Genomic DNA, 14085 nt, shown 5'->3' on the forward strand with positions numbered 1-14085 from the left:
AATTCCAAAAGTACTAGGCTGCAAAGAGAGGGCTATTTAAAGATCAGCCACTATAACCGCCAGTGCATTATATAAGTAGAGAAGGAAACCTAAAAGCTTACAGCACCTGGTATTCCCAGGCGGTCTCCCATCCAAGTACTAACCAGGCCCAAACCTGCTTAGCTTCCGAGATCAGACGAGATCAGGCATAGCCAGGCTGGTATGGCCGTAAGCGAATGAGGCTGCAAAGAGAGGGCTATTTAAAGATCAGCCACTATAATCGGTATTTCCAAGCAGTCTCCCATCCAAGTACTAACTCGGCCCATACCTGCTTAGATTCTGAGATTGGACATTGACTCTTTATTTATTTAATTTTTTTTTTTGCAAATTTATTACATAATTACTGAAAATTTCCAAAAGTACTAACCAGGCCCAAACCTGTTTCGGTTTTCTAAGACTGGGCATTGACTCTTTTTTTTTTTTTTTTGTTTTGCTAGATTATTAGACAATTAGTGAAAAGTTCCAAAACTACTAAACAGGCCCAAACCTGTTTCGGTTTTCTAAGACTGGGCATTGAATCTTTTTTTTTTTTTTTTTTTTTTATTTATGCAAAACTCTTAGATAATTACTGAAAAATTCCAAAAGTACTAGGCTGCAAAGAGAGGGCTATTTAAAGATCAGCCACTATAACCGCCAGTGCATTATATAAGTAGAGAAGGAAACCTAAAAGCTTACAGCACCTGGTATTCCCAGGCGGTCTCCCATCCAAGTACTAACCAGGCCCAAACCTGCTTAGCTTCCGAGATCAGACGAGATCGGGCATAGCCAGGCTGGTATGGCCGTAAGCGAAGGTGGCTGCAAAGAGAGGGCTATTTAAAGATCAGCCACTATAACTGCCAGTGCATTATATAAGTAGAGAAGGAAACCTAAAAGCTTACAGCACCTGGTATTCCCAGGCGGTCTCCCATCCAAGTACTAACCAGGCCCAAACCTGCTTAGCTTCCGAGATCAGACGAGATCGGGCATAGCCATGCTGGTATGGCCGTAAGCGAACGAGGCTGCAAAGAGAGGGCTATTTAAAGATCAGCCGCTATAATCGGTATTTCCAGGCAGTCTCCCATCCAAGTACTAACTGGGCCCAAACCTGCTTAGATTCTGAGATTGGGCATTGACTCTTTATTTATTTAAAAAATTTTTTGCAAATTTATTACATAATTACTGAAAATTTCCAAAAGTACAAACCTGGCCCAAACCTGTTTCGGTTTTCTAAGACTGGGCATTGACTCTTTTTTTTTTTTTTTTTTTATTTATGCAAAACTCTTAGATAATTACTGAAATATTCCAAAAGTACTAGGCTGCAAAGAGAGGGCTATTTAAAGATCAGCCACTATAACCGCCAGTGCATTATATAAGTAGAGAAGGAAACCTAAAAGCTTACAGCACCTGGTATTCCCAGGCGGTCTCCCATCCAAGTACTAACCAGGCCCAAACCTGCTTAGCTTCCGAGATCAGACGAGATCGGGCATAGCCAGGCTGGTATGGCCGTAAGCGAAGGAGGCTGCAAAGAGAGGGCTATTTAAAGATCAGCCACTATAATCGGTATTTCCAAGCAGTCTCCCATCCAAGTACTAACTGGGCCCAAACCTGCTTAGATTCTGAGATTGGGCATTGACTCTTTATTTATTTAATTTTTTTTTTTGCAAATTTATTACATAATTACTGAAAATTTCCAAAAGTACTAACCAGGCCCAAACCTGTTTCGGTTTTCTAAGACTGGGCATTGACTCTTTTTTTTTTTGCTAGATTATTAGACAATTAATGAAAAGTTCCAAAACTACTAAACAGGCCCAAACCTGTTTCGGTTTTCTAAGACTGGGCATTGACTCTTTTTTTTTTTTTTTTTTTTTTTGCTAGATTATTAGACAATTAGTGAAAAGTTCCAAAACTACTAAACAGGCCCAAACCTGTTTCGGTTTTCTAAGACTGGGCATTGACTCTTTTTTTTTTTTTTTTTTTTTACTTATGCAAAACTCTTAGATAATTACTGAAAAATTCCAAAAGTACTGGGCTGCAAAGAGAGGGCTATTTAAAGATCAGCCACTATAACTGCCAGTGCATTATATAAGTAGAGAAGGAAACCTAAAAGCTTACAGCACCTGGTATTCCCAGGCGGTCTCCCATCCAAGTACTAACCAGGCCCAAACCTGCTTAGCTTCCGAGATCAGACGAGATCGGGCATAGCCAGGCTGGTATGGCCGTAAGCGAATGAGGCTGCAAAGAGAGGGCTATTTAAAGATCAGCCACTATAATCGGTATTTCCAAGCAGTCTCCCATCCAAGTACTAACTGGGCCCAAACCTGCTTAGATTCTGAGATTGGGCATTGACTCTTTATTTATTTAATTTTTTTTTTTGCAAATTTATTACATAATTACTGAAAATTTCCAAAAGTACTAACCAGGCCCAAACCTGTTTCGGTTTTCTAAGACTGGGCATTGACTCTTTTTTTGTTTTTTTTGTTTTGCTAGATTATTAGACAATTAGTGAAAAGTTCCAAAACTACTAAACAGGCCCAAACCTGTTTCGGTTTTCTAAGACTGGGCATTGAATCTTTTTTTTTTTTTTTTTTTTTATTTATGCAAAACTCTTAGATAATTACTGAAAAATTCCAAAAGTACTAGGCTGCAAAGAGAGGGCTATTTAAAGATCAGCCACTATAACCGCCAGTGCATTATATAAGTAGAGAAGGAAACCTAAAAGCTTACAGCACCTGGTATTCCCAGGCGGTCTCCCATCCAAGTACTAACCAGGCCCAAACCTGCTTAGCTTCCGAGATCAGGCATAGCCAGGCTGGTATGGCCGTAAGCGAAGGTGGCTGCAAAGAGAGGGCTATTTAAAGATCAGCCACTATAACTGCCAGTGCATTATATAAGTAGAGAAGGAAACCTAAAAGCTTACAGCACCTGGTATTCCCAGGCGGTCTCCCATCCAAGTACTAACCAGGCCCAAACCTGCTTAGCTTCCGAGATCAGACGAGATCGGGCATAGCCATGCTGGTATGGCCGTAAGCGAACGAGGCTGCAAAGAGAGGGCTATTTAAAGATCAGCCACTATAATCGGTATTTCCAGGCAGTCTCCCATCCAAGTACTAACTGGGCCCAAACCTGCTTAGATTCTGAGATTGGGCATTGACTCTTTATTTATTTAAAATTTTTTTTGCAAATTTATTACATAATTACTGAAAATTTCCAAAAGTACTAACCTGGCCCAAACCTGTTTCGGTTTTCTAAGACTGGGCATTGACTCTTTTTTTTTTTTTTTTTTTATTTATGCAAAACTCTTAGATAATTACTGAAATATTCCAAAAGTACTAGGCTGCAAAGAGAGGGCTATTTAAAGATCAGCCACTATAACCGCCAGTGCATTATATAAGTAGAGAAGGAAACCTAAAAGCTTACAGCACCTGGTATTCCCAGGCGGTCTCCCATCCAAGTACTAACCAGGCCCAAACCTGCTTAGCTTCCGAGATCAGACGAGATCGGGCATAGCCAGGCTGGTATGGCCGTAAGCGAAGGAGGCTGCAAAGAGAGGGCTATTTAAAGATCAGCCACTATAATCGGTATTTCCAAGCAGTCTCCCATCCAAGTACTAACTGGGCCCAAACCTGCTTAGATTCTGAGATTGGGCATTGACTCTTTATTTATTTAATTTTTTTTTTTGCAAATTTATTACATAATTACTGAAAATTTCCAAAAGTACTAACCAGGCCCAAACCTGTTTCGGTTTTCTAAGACTGGGCATTGACTCTTTTTTTTTTTGCTAGATTATTAGACAATTAATGAAAAGTTCCAAAACTACTAAACAGGCCCAAACCTGTTTCGGTTTTCTAAGACTGGGCATTGACTCTTTTTTTTTTTTTTTTTTTTTTTGCTAGATTATTAGACAATTAGTGAAAAGTTCCAAAACTACTAAACAGGCCCAAACCTGTTTCGGTTTTCTAAGACTGGGCATTGACTCTTTTTTTTTTTTTTTTTTTTTACTTATGCAAAACTCTTAGATAATTACTGAAAAATTCCAAAAGTACTGGGCTGCAAAGAGAGGGCTATTTAAAGATCAGCCACTATAACTGCCAGTGCATTATATAAGTAGAGAAGGAAACCTAAAAGCTTACAGCACCTGGTATTCCCAGGCGGTCTCCCATCCAAGTACTAACCAGGCCCAAACCTGCTTAGCTTCCGAGATCAGACGAGATCGGGCATAGCCATGCTGGTATGGCCGTAAGCGAACGAGGCTGCAAAGAGAGGGCTATTTAAAGATCAGCCACTATAATCGGTATTTCCAGGCAGTCTCCCATCCAAGTACTAACTGGGCCCAAACCTGCTTAGATTCTGAGATTGGGCATTGACTCTTTATTTATTTAAAAAAATTTTTGCAAATTTATTACATAATTACTGAAAATTTCCAAAAGTACTAACCTGGCCCAAACCTGTTTCGGTTTTCTAAGACTGGGCATTGACTCTTTTTTTTTTTTTTTTTTTATTTATGCAAAACTCTTAGATAATTACTGAAATATTCCAAAAGTACTAGGCTGCAAAGAGAGGGCTATTTAAAGATCAGCCACTATAACCGCCAGTGCATTATATAAGTAGAGAAGGAAACCTAAAAGCTTACAGCACCTGGTATTCCCAGGCGGTCTCCCATCCAAGTACTAACCAGGCCCAAACCTGCTTAGCTTCCGAGATCAGACGAGATCGGGCATAGCCAGGCTGGTATGGCCGTAAGCGAAGGAGGCTGCAAAGAGAGGGCTATTTAAAGATCAGCCACTATAATCGGTATTTCCAAGCAGTCTCCCATCCAAGTACTAACTGGGCCCAAACCTGCTTAGATTCTGAGATTGGGCATTGACTCTTTATTTATTTAATTTTTTTTTTTGCAAATTTATTACATAATTACTGAAAATTTCCAAAAGTACTAACCAGGCCCAAACCTGTTTCGGTTTTCTAAGACTGGGCATTGACTCTTTTTTTTTTTGCTAGATTATTAGACAATTAATGAAAAGTTCCAAAACTACTAAACAGGCCCAAACCTGTTTCGGTTTTCTAAGACTGGGCATTGACTCTTTTTTTTTTTTTTTTTTTTTTTGCTAGATTATTAGACAATTAGTGAAAAGTTCCAAAACTACTAAACAGGCCCAAACCTGTTTCGGTTTTCTAAGACTGGGCATTGACTCTTTTTTTTTTTTTTTTTTTTTACTTATGCAAAACTCTTAGATAATTACTGAAAAATTCCAAAAGTACTGGGCTGCAAAGAGAGGGCTATTTAAAGATCAGCCACTATAACTGCCAGTGCATTATATAAGTAGAGAAGGAAACCTAAAAGCTTACAGCACCTGGTATTCCCAGGCGGTCTCCCATCCAAGTACTAACCAGGCCCAAACCTGCTTAGCTTCCGAGATCAGACGAGATCGGGCATAGCCATGCTGGTATGGCCGTAAGCGAACGAGGCTGCAAAGAGAGGGCTATTTAAAGATCAGCCACTATAATCGGTATTTCCAGGCAGTCTCCCATCCAAGTACTAACTGGGCCCAAACCTGCTTAGATTCTGAGATTGGGCATTGACTCTTTATTTATTTAAAATTTTTTTTGCAAATTTATTACATAATTACTGAAAATTTCCAAAAGTACTAACCTGGCCCAAACCTGTTTCGGTTTTCTAAGACTGGGCATTGACTCTTTTTTTTTTTTTTTTTTTATTTATGCAAAACTCTTAGATAATTACTGAAATATTCCAAAAGTACTAGGCTGCAAAGAGAGGGCTATTTAAAGATCAGCCACTATAACCGCCAGTGCATTATATAAGTAGAGAAGGAAACCTAAAAGCTTACAGCACCTGGTATTCCCAGGCGGTCTCCCATCCAAGTACTAACCAGGCCCAAACCTGCTTAGCTTCCGAGATCAGACGAGATCGGGCATAGCCAGGCTGGTATGGCCGTAAGCGAAGGAGGCTGCAAAGAGAGGGCTATTTATAGATCAGCCACTATAATCGGTATTTCCAAGCAGTCTCCCATCCAAGTACTAACTGGGCCCAAACCTGCTTAGATTCTGAGATTGGGCATTGACTCTTTATTTATTTAATTTTTTTTTTTGCAAATTTATTACATAATTACTGAAAATTTCCAAAAGTACTAACCAGGCCCAAACCTGTTTCGGTTTTCTAAGACTGGGCATTGACTCTTTTTTTTTTTTTTTTTTTTTTTTTTTTTGCTAGATTATTAGACAATTAATGAAAAGTTCCAAAACTACTAAGCAGGCCCAAACTTGTTTCGGTTTTCTAAGACTGGGCATTGACTCTTTTTTTTTTTTTTTTTTTTTTTTTGCTAGATTATCAGACAATTAGTGAAAAGTTCCAAAACTACTAAACAGGCCCAAACCTTTTTCGGTTTTCTAAGACTGGGCATTGACTCTTTTTTTTTTTTTTTTTTTTTTATTTATGCAAAACTCTTAGATAATTACTGAAAAATTCCAAAAGTACTAGGCTGCAAAGAGAGGGCTATTTAAAGATCAGCCACTATAACCGCCAGTGCATTATATAAGTAGAGAAGGAAACCTAAAAGCTTACAGCACCTGGTACTCCCAGGCGGTCTCCCATCCAAGTACTAACCAGGCCCAAACCTGCTTAGCTTCCGAGATCAGACGAGATCGGGCATAGCCAGGCTGGTATGGCCGTAAGCGAATGAGGCTGCAAAGAGAGGGCTATTTAAAGATCAGCCACTATAATCGGTATTTCCAAGCAGTCTCCCATCCAAGTACTAACTGGGCCCATACCTGCTTAGATTCTGAGATTGGGCATTGACTCTTTATTTATTTAATTTTTTTTTTTGCAAATTTATTACATAATTACTGAAAATTTCCAAAAGTACTAACCAGGCCCAAACCTGTTTCGGTTTTCTAAGACTGGGCATTGACTCTTTTTTTTTTTTTTTTTTTTTGCTAGATTATTAGACAATTAGTGAAAAGTTCCAAAACTACTAAACAGGCCCAAACCTGTTTCGGTTTTCTAAGACTGGGCATTGAATCTTTTTTTTTTTTTTTTTTTTTTATTTATGCAAAACTCTTAGATAATTACTGAAAAATTCCAAAAGTACTAGGCTGCAAAGAGAGGGCTATTTAAAGATCAGCCACTATAACCGCCAGTGCATTATATAAGTAGAGAAGGAAACCTAAAAGCTTACAGCACCTGGTATTCCCAGGCGGTCTCCCATCCAAGTACTAACCAGGCCCAAACCTGCTTAGCTTCCGAGATCAGACGAGATCGGGCATAGCCTTTTTTTTTTTTTTTTTTATCTTTTTATTTAACTTTCAATTCACAGTTTTTCAATTGCATTATTCCATCTGATTTACTTACATTCCATTACATTTGTATGATTCATTTTTCAATTAATCTACTTAATTTTGCATAATCATACAGCAATAAAAATAAAGAACATAAATAAAATACATGCAAATATGTTTACACTTACTTAATTGACATCAGCCATTCTCAACCAGATTATTACTCTTCACCAATTGAAACATATTTCTTCCCCCACCTTTTGATGTATGAATTTATTCGTAGTCAAAAAAAACTCTTTCCCCTCTTTATCTCCATACTTACAAATCAACTCTACATCTCTTTGTATCATTGACTTAAACATATCTTTTACTTTTATTTTTCTCCCTTCGAAATGTGCATAGTTTCTTCTTAGAACTACTGCTAGTCTGGCATGACTCAGAACAAAATTAATTAAACAAATGTCAGCTCTTTTTCTTTTCCCGAAAGTTCCAAACAAAAACAATTTCCCCCATTCCTCCTCGGTCTCGACTTTGACACCCCAGTTTTCTAGTAACAGATTTTTAAGAAACTCAAAAAAATCCACCAACGCTTCACATCTTAAAAAATAATGTAAAAAACTCTCATGGCCATTACCACACACGTCACAAATGACATTTACCTCATTATTTATTTTGTTTAACACCACATTTGTGTAAATTCTATTATGTCTTATCAGAAAGTCATTATTCTCACACTCTATACTGTTGTATTTTACATTTAAGTTTGACCATATTTTTTTCACATCTAAATCTTCAAATACTTTCTTCCACACCTTTTCTGATGCTGGCTCTTTTATAACATTAACAATTATTCTCCTGTATATATTCTTTACACTCATATTTTTAAATTTGTTTTTCTCACCATTATCATCCACATACATCTCCGGCATACATTTTTCCACATTAGATACACATTCACGTTCGATCACATTAGTCCACTGCAAAGGTATACTTGATTTAATTTTTCCATATATTTTATTTACTTTCTCTCTGTTCTCCATTCCTTCCAGATCGCACACAGTATCATAAATGCAGTTATTTTTGAGAAATCCTGGAATAACTTCATACATAATGTCCTTCACTTGTTTTATACCTCCTTCTATAAACTTACATTCATACAATGTCTTATTTTTATGTTTAATCCTTTCATTGAGAAACAGTGGTAAATTTTTAATCACCTGTATGTCTTCACACTCATACTCTATTTTGGGAAGGAACTGCCTCCATGCTTCTAATACTTCCCGATATATTTCTGGTATTCCTCCCGTCATCGATTGCTTAAAGCCCATATACCATCCATTATCCCCCATTCCTCCCACATCATCAATATATTTCCTTAAGAATTCCTTCCACCCATAATCCCATCGGCCTCCCATATATTTTATCACCGTTTTTATTCTCATCGCAGCCCTTTTTATTTCTAGGTCCATCAAGTTTAAGCCTCCCTCCCATCTCTTACCCACCAATGTTTTCTGTGCAATTTTCACACCTTTTCCCTCCCATATAAAATCACATACAATTTTATTCAATTCATTCATCACCCACCCTGGCATTTCCATTACACTCATTACATAAACACAAACTGACAACAGCAGACTATTTACTACTATTACTTTCCCATTTAATTTTAATTTCCTCCCTTTCCATGCTGCACTTGCTGTTCTTATTTTATTAATCACCCCAGTCCAGGTCACATCTCTTGCCTCTTTGCTTTCGACCCCTAAATATACCCCTAATACTTTTATATATTTTTCCTCCACTCTTATCCCTACCTCTACTCTCTCTACCTCCCCTATATACATTAATTCAGATTTATCTACATTTATTTTTGCCCCTGATGCTTTCCCGAACCTCTTCACTATCTCTAAAACTCTTTTTACACTGTTTCCTTCCCTCACTGTGATTGTGGTGTCATCTGCATATTGGTTTACAGTACACATTCCTCCATATGGCAACTCAATACCAACTACTCTTCTATCCCTCTTGATTAGAGTGGCTAGAGGCTCTACTGAAATTGCATATAATAATGCAGACAGGGGACATCCCTGTCTCACTGACCTTCCTATCTTAAACCTGTCTGTTAATACTCCATTTATTTTTATGCAACTTTTTGCTTTCTCATATAGTCTCCTCACCCACCCTATCATTCTCATTCCAAATCCAAACTTCTCTAATACCCTAAATAAGTATTTGTGTTCTACCCTATCGAATGCTTTATTCCAATCTATCCCTAGTACTATTCCTCCCTTCTTATCTCGTTTCATGTATTCTATCACGTCCCTAACTGTCCCTATCGTGTCTGCTATATCCCTGCCTGGTATGCTGTAACTCTGTGTTGGTTGCACTATACTTCCAATGACTTTTTTTACTCTGTTCGCTAAAACTTTAGTCAATATTTTATAATCCACATTTAATAGACTGATTGGTCTGTAGTTCTCTATATCCAACCTATTCCCCTTTTTATGCACCAAAGCTATCACTCCCTCTACCAATCTATTTTGCACCATCCCTGTTCTTTCCATCTCCTTGAACACTTTAACTAAAATCGGTGCTACCTCTTCTCTATATGTTTTATACCATTCAATACCAATCCCATCACTCCCTGGACTTTTTCCACTTTTCAACCCCCCTATTGCCTTTTCTACTTCATTCTCGTCTATCTCCCTATCACACCATTCTGCATCCTCCTTATTTAGAATATTTTCTACGCTTTCTAATACTCCATCTATACTTCTCTCATCTACTTCTCCTCTCTTATATAATTCTCTATAGAATTCTTGAACTCTCTCCAAAATCTCTACATAATCTTTGGTTGTTTTACCCTCTTTTGTATTTATTTCATTTATATATGTTTTACTTTGTCTCCTTTTCTCTAGCCCTAAAAAATACCCTGTACATTTTTCACCCTCTAATGCATATTTTGCCTTGCTTCGTAAAATAGCCCCTCTGCATTTCTCCCTTTCATATTTTTCTAGTGCCATCTTAACCTCTATATATTTTTCCATACTGTATCCTTCTTCATCTTCAGCCTTAACTAACTCCTCTCTCAATCTTTCCCTAAGCGTACTTTCCTCCTTCTTCATCTTTCCTTTTCTTTTTTTACTATATTTTATACTAATTAACTTGATTTGATCCTTTATTTCCTCCCATCTCTCCGCTGTTGTACCCTCTAACCCACCGTCTCCTGTATACTCATCTATCTTCTCTTTTTCCCTATTTAATAGATCCTTCATCTGTATCTCATACTCTTCATCTTCAATATACCCTGCATTCAATATCCACATCCCTCCTCCTACCTCCTCACTCCCTACCTTAATTCTGAACCTTACACTATCGTGATCACTTAAACCATTTACCTGATGTTTTATCCCGTCTATGTATCTAATCATTTCCTCCTCAACCAACACTAAATCTATTCTACTCTGTTTTAATATACCTTCTCTTAACTGCCTTCTAGTAAATTCTCTTTTTTCCGGATTTTCGTACCTCCACACATCTATTAACCCCTTTTCTCTCATTATCTCCATCAACATTCCCCTTGACTTTTCCCATCTAAATTTTACCCCCTTTCCCACATCCAATCTACTACATTTTATATTGAAATCTCCCACTATAATACATTTCCCCACAATTAATCCTTTTAACTCTTCCAAAATTTCCCTCCTTTCCACTTCTATATTTGGAACATATATATTTATTAATCTAAACTCCATATCTCTATACATAAATTCAACCACTAAAATCCTTCCCCTCTGGTCTTTATACACCTCTCTTATACCTTCTACAATATCTTTTTTAAATAATATTGCCACACCTCTTGCATTTTTTGCACCATTATTATAGTATATGTCCCCTCTCCACTCTTCTCTCATCTCCTTTACTTTATCCTCCTCCCAGTTTGTCTCCTGTATACAGATTATATCACTCCTATAAGTAAATAATAATTTTTTCATCTTGTTTTTATCCCGTAACCCATTTATATTTATTGAAGTTACAGTGGCCATGAGAGTAACCTAAAAGAAAAACAAAACAAAACCAGGAACACACGTACAATTCAAACATACATTACATACCCGCTCGCGGTTCTTTTATCTGCTCAACCTGTTCTCCGTCGATCTCAGACTTCCTCTTTGCACTCAGTCTTTTAATCTTTGTTTTCAATCCATCTTTCTTTTCTCGGTCTCCCTTTTCTCCACCTCTGCTTTCTATCACTTTCTGTGCAGTATTTTTATTTTCCTCTTGTTTACCTCTTTCTTTCACATTACTTTCATCTGTCTCCTCCTCTTCTTCGATCTCTTCCGACTGCTCCATCTCCTCCTCCTCCTCCCCATCATCCACTTCACTGAAACTTTCAGCTCTGTCCCGCCATTCCATTTTGCTTCTTCTTTCGCTATCTTCAGCTCCGTCTTTCTCTCCACCGCTCACCACATCAGTTGTTTCCTCCTCTTGCTCCTCTGTCAGAACACTGTTCCTCTTTTTACCATATTCTTGAACATCCACTCTCTCTCTCTCTAATCCCATCCATTCTTCACAATCTCTTGCATAATGGCCTCCACCATTGCACTTGAAGCACTTTAATTCAGGGCACTCTCTAATTATGTGCCCTGGCTTGATACAGAGTCTGCAAACACGTATTTGTCTATCATGGATGACACGAAAAAATTCGGTGCCTCTCAGAGTCTCAAACTTTGTGGAGTATGGTAGTGAACATACCTGTTCTGTGAAGCGCACTTTTAAGAAACGTGTCCCATCAACTATATCCGTTCCAGGCCACACCCGGCGTTTGATTGGTGAAAGTGGTCGTACTCCCCACTCATGTAGCTTGGCGAGTATCTTCTCATCCTCTAAGTACACAGGCAAATTGATAAAGGACACCACCATATCGTTATTCAGTATATCCCTGGCATGCACCATCACTCCTTTCACTCTCACTCCATCCATTAGTTTCCTCTTTGTCTCTTCATCCTTCATTGTGAGCTCATAGACCCTTTCACCTCTCACCCTGCAGCCAATCACTTCTCCACACTCCTTCTTTACTCCTTTCAGTAAATCCATCATTGAAATCTTTTCATTTCCCTCCACCTCTACCTCCACAGTCAGCTCTTTGTTGTACTTCCCTTTCAATTTTCCTTGCACTCCTCTGCTGTTTTCTTCTCCCTCTTCCCACAAATGTCCTGTGGCTTTATTTGTCTCCTGTTGCTTTTGGATCACTGCTTGTTTGACTTCACCTCTTCTTTGCTCCTCCTCTTCATTCCTCCCATTGCTACTTTTTCTCATCATGGTTTGTTCTGTTTCTTCATCTGCAACCATGCTGTGCATCTGCAGCATGCTACAAGGAAAAGAAGTAAAAAAAAGTCCCCCAGACAGCCTAAGCTGTCGGGGGAATTTATGAAGGTCAACACTGACTATCCAGCAATTAATGTCCCAAGCAAAAAAACAAATCTGAAAACCAAACTATTTAGAACCAAACAATTAATTAAACAAACAGGATTGATGCTTTCTCTCTGTGCTGCAAGCCTGTCACTTCCTGTGAGCTCTCTATCGCCCCCAGGTTGGTATGGCCGTAAGCGAAGGTGGCTGCAAAGAGAGGGCTATTTAAAGATCAGCCACTATAACTGCCAGTGCATTATATAAGTAGAGAAGGAAACCTAAAAGCTTACAGCACCTGGTATTCCCAGGCGGTCTCCCATCCAAGTACTAACCAGGCCCAAACCTGCTTAGCTTCCGAGATCAGACGAGATCGGGCATAGCCATGCTGGTATGGCCGTAAGCGAACGAGGCTGCAAAGAGAGGGCTATTTAAAGATCAGCCACTATAATCGGTATTTCCAGGCAGTCTCCCATCCAAGTACTAACTGGGCCCAAACCTGCTTAGATTCTGAGATTGGGCATTGACTCTTTATTTATTTAAAATTTTTTTTGCAAATTTATTACATAATTACTGAAAATTTCCAAAAGTACTAACCTGGCCCAAACCTGTTTCGGTTTTCTAAGACTGGGCATTGACTCTTTTTTTTTTTTTTTTTTTATTTATGCAAAACTCTTAGATAATTACTGAAATATTCCAAAAGTACTAGGCTGCAAAGAGAGGGCTATTTAAAGATCAGCCACTATAACCGCCAGTGCATTATATAAGTAGAGAAGGAAACCTAAAAGCTTACAGCACCTGGTATTCCCAGGCGGTCTCCCATCCAAGTACTAACCAGGCCCAAACCTGCTTAGCTTCCGAGATCAGACGAGATCGGGCATAGCCAGGCTGGTATGGCCGTAAGCGAAGGAGGCTGCAAAGAGAGGGCTATTTAAAGATCAGCCACTATAATCGGTATTTCCAAGCAGTCTCCCATCCAAGTACTAACTGGGCCCAAACCTGCTTAGATTCTGAGATTGGGCATTGACTCTTTATTTATTTAATTTTTTTTTTTGCAAATTTATTACATAATTACTGAAAATTTCCAAAAGTACTAACCAGGCCCAAACCTGTTTCGGTTTTCTAAGACTGGGCATTGACTCTTTTTTTTTTTGCTAGATTATTAGACAATTAATGAAAAGTTCCAAAACTACTAAACAGGCCCAAACCTGTTTCGGTTTTCTAAGACTGGGCATTGACTCTTTTTTTTTTTTTTTTTTTTTTTGCTAGATTATTAGACAATTAGTGAAAAGTTCCAAAACTACTAAACAGGCCCAAACCTGTTTCGGTTTTCTAAGACTGGGCATTGACTCTTTTTTTTTTTTTTTTTTT

The 14085-nt window shown here is 38.3% G+C and overlaps 14 non-coding genes and 1 pseudogene across 14 annotated transcripts; all 15 read right to left on the reverse strand.

The window, feature by feature from the left end:
• Positions 1-94: 94 nt before the first annotated feature.
• Positions 95-213, reverse strand: LOC132135362 (5S ribosomal RNA). The gene has a single exon (XR_009430310.1). It is a non-coding gene; the product is annotated as a 5S ribosomal RNA (ribosomal RNA).
• Positions 214-707: 494 nt separating this feature from the next.
• LOC132136650 (5S ribosomal RNA) lies at positions 708-826 on the reverse strand. The gene has a single exon (XR_009431506.1). It is a non-coding gene; the product is annotated as a 5S ribosomal RNA (ribosomal RNA).
• Positions 827-910: 84 nt separating this feature from the next.
• LOC132135713 (5S ribosomal RNA) lies at positions 911-1029 on the reverse strand. The gene has a single exon (XR_009430641.1). It is a non-coding gene; the product is annotated as a 5S ribosomal RNA (ribosomal RNA).
• Positions 1030-1410: 381 nt separating this feature from the next.
• LOC132136651 (5S ribosomal RNA) lies at positions 1411-1529 on the reverse strand. Its single transcript, XR_009431507.1, has one exon. It is a non-coding gene; the product is annotated as a 5S ribosomal RNA (ribosomal RNA).
• A 594-nt stretch (positions 1530-2123) lies between these two features.
• LOC132136652 (5S ribosomal RNA) lies at positions 2124-2242 on the reverse strand. Its single transcript, XR_009431508.1, has one exon. It is a non-coding gene; the product is annotated as a 5S ribosomal RNA (ribosomal RNA).
• A 493-nt stretch (positions 2243-2735) lies between these two features.
• Positions 2736-2844, reverse strand: LOC132136294 (5S ribosomal RNA; annotated as a pseudogene).
• An 84-nt stretch (positions 2845-2928) lies between these two features.
• Positions 2929-3047, reverse strand: LOC132135714 (5S ribosomal RNA). Its single transcript, XR_009430642.1, has one exon. It is a non-coding gene; the product is annotated as a 5S ribosomal RNA (ribosomal RNA).
• Positions 3048-3428: 381 nt separating this feature from the next.
• On the reverse strand, positions 3429-3547 carry LOC132136654 (5S ribosomal RNA). Its single transcript, XR_009431510.1, has one exon. It is a non-coding gene; the product is annotated as a 5S ribosomal RNA (ribosomal RNA).
• A 594-nt stretch (positions 3548-4141) lies between these two features.
• LOC132135715 (5S ribosomal RNA) lies at positions 4142-4260 on the reverse strand. The gene has a single exon (XR_009430643.1). It is a non-coding gene; the product is annotated as a 5S ribosomal RNA (ribosomal RNA).
• A 381-nt stretch (positions 4261-4641) lies between these two features.
• LOC132136655 (5S ribosomal RNA) lies at positions 4642-4760 on the reverse strand. The gene has a single exon (XR_009431511.1). It is a non-coding gene; the product is annotated as a 5S ribosomal RNA (ribosomal RNA).
• Positions 4761-5354: 594 nt separating this feature from the next.
• On the reverse strand, positions 5355-5473 carry LOC132135716 (5S ribosomal RNA). Its single transcript, XR_009430644.1, has one exon. It is a non-coding gene; the product is annotated as a 5S ribosomal RNA (ribosomal RNA).
• Positions 5474-5854: 381 nt separating this feature from the next.
• Positions 5855-5973, reverse strand: LOC132136656 (5S ribosomal RNA). Its single transcript, XR_009431512.1, has one exon. It is a non-coding gene; the product is annotated as a 5S ribosomal RNA (ribosomal RNA).
• Positions 5974-6588: 615 nt separating this feature from the next.
• Positions 6589-6707, reverse strand: LOC132135270 (5S ribosomal RNA). Its single transcript, XR_009430222.1, has one exon. It is a non-coding gene; the product is annotated as a 5S ribosomal RNA (ribosomal RNA).
• A 6293-nt stretch (positions 6708-13000) lies between these two features.
• Positions 13001-13119, reverse strand: LOC132135717 (5S ribosomal RNA). Its single transcript, XR_009430645.1, has one exon. It is a non-coding gene; the product is annotated as a 5S ribosomal RNA (ribosomal RNA).
• Positions 13120-13500: 381 nt separating this feature from the next.
• On the reverse strand, positions 13501-13619 carry LOC132136657 (5S ribosomal RNA). Its single transcript, XR_009431513.1, has one exon. It is a non-coding gene; the product is annotated as a 5S ribosomal RNA (ribosomal RNA).
• Positions 13620-14085: the final 466 nt, after the last annotated feature.

This window comes from Carassius carassius, unplaced genomic scaffold (genome assembly GCF_963082965.1).
Source record: "Carassius carassius unplaced genomic scaffold, fCarCar2.1 SCAFFOLD_60, whole genome shotgun sequence".
NCBI lineage: Eukaryota > Metazoa > Chordata > Actinopteri > Cypriniformes > Cyprinidae > Carassius > Carassius carassius.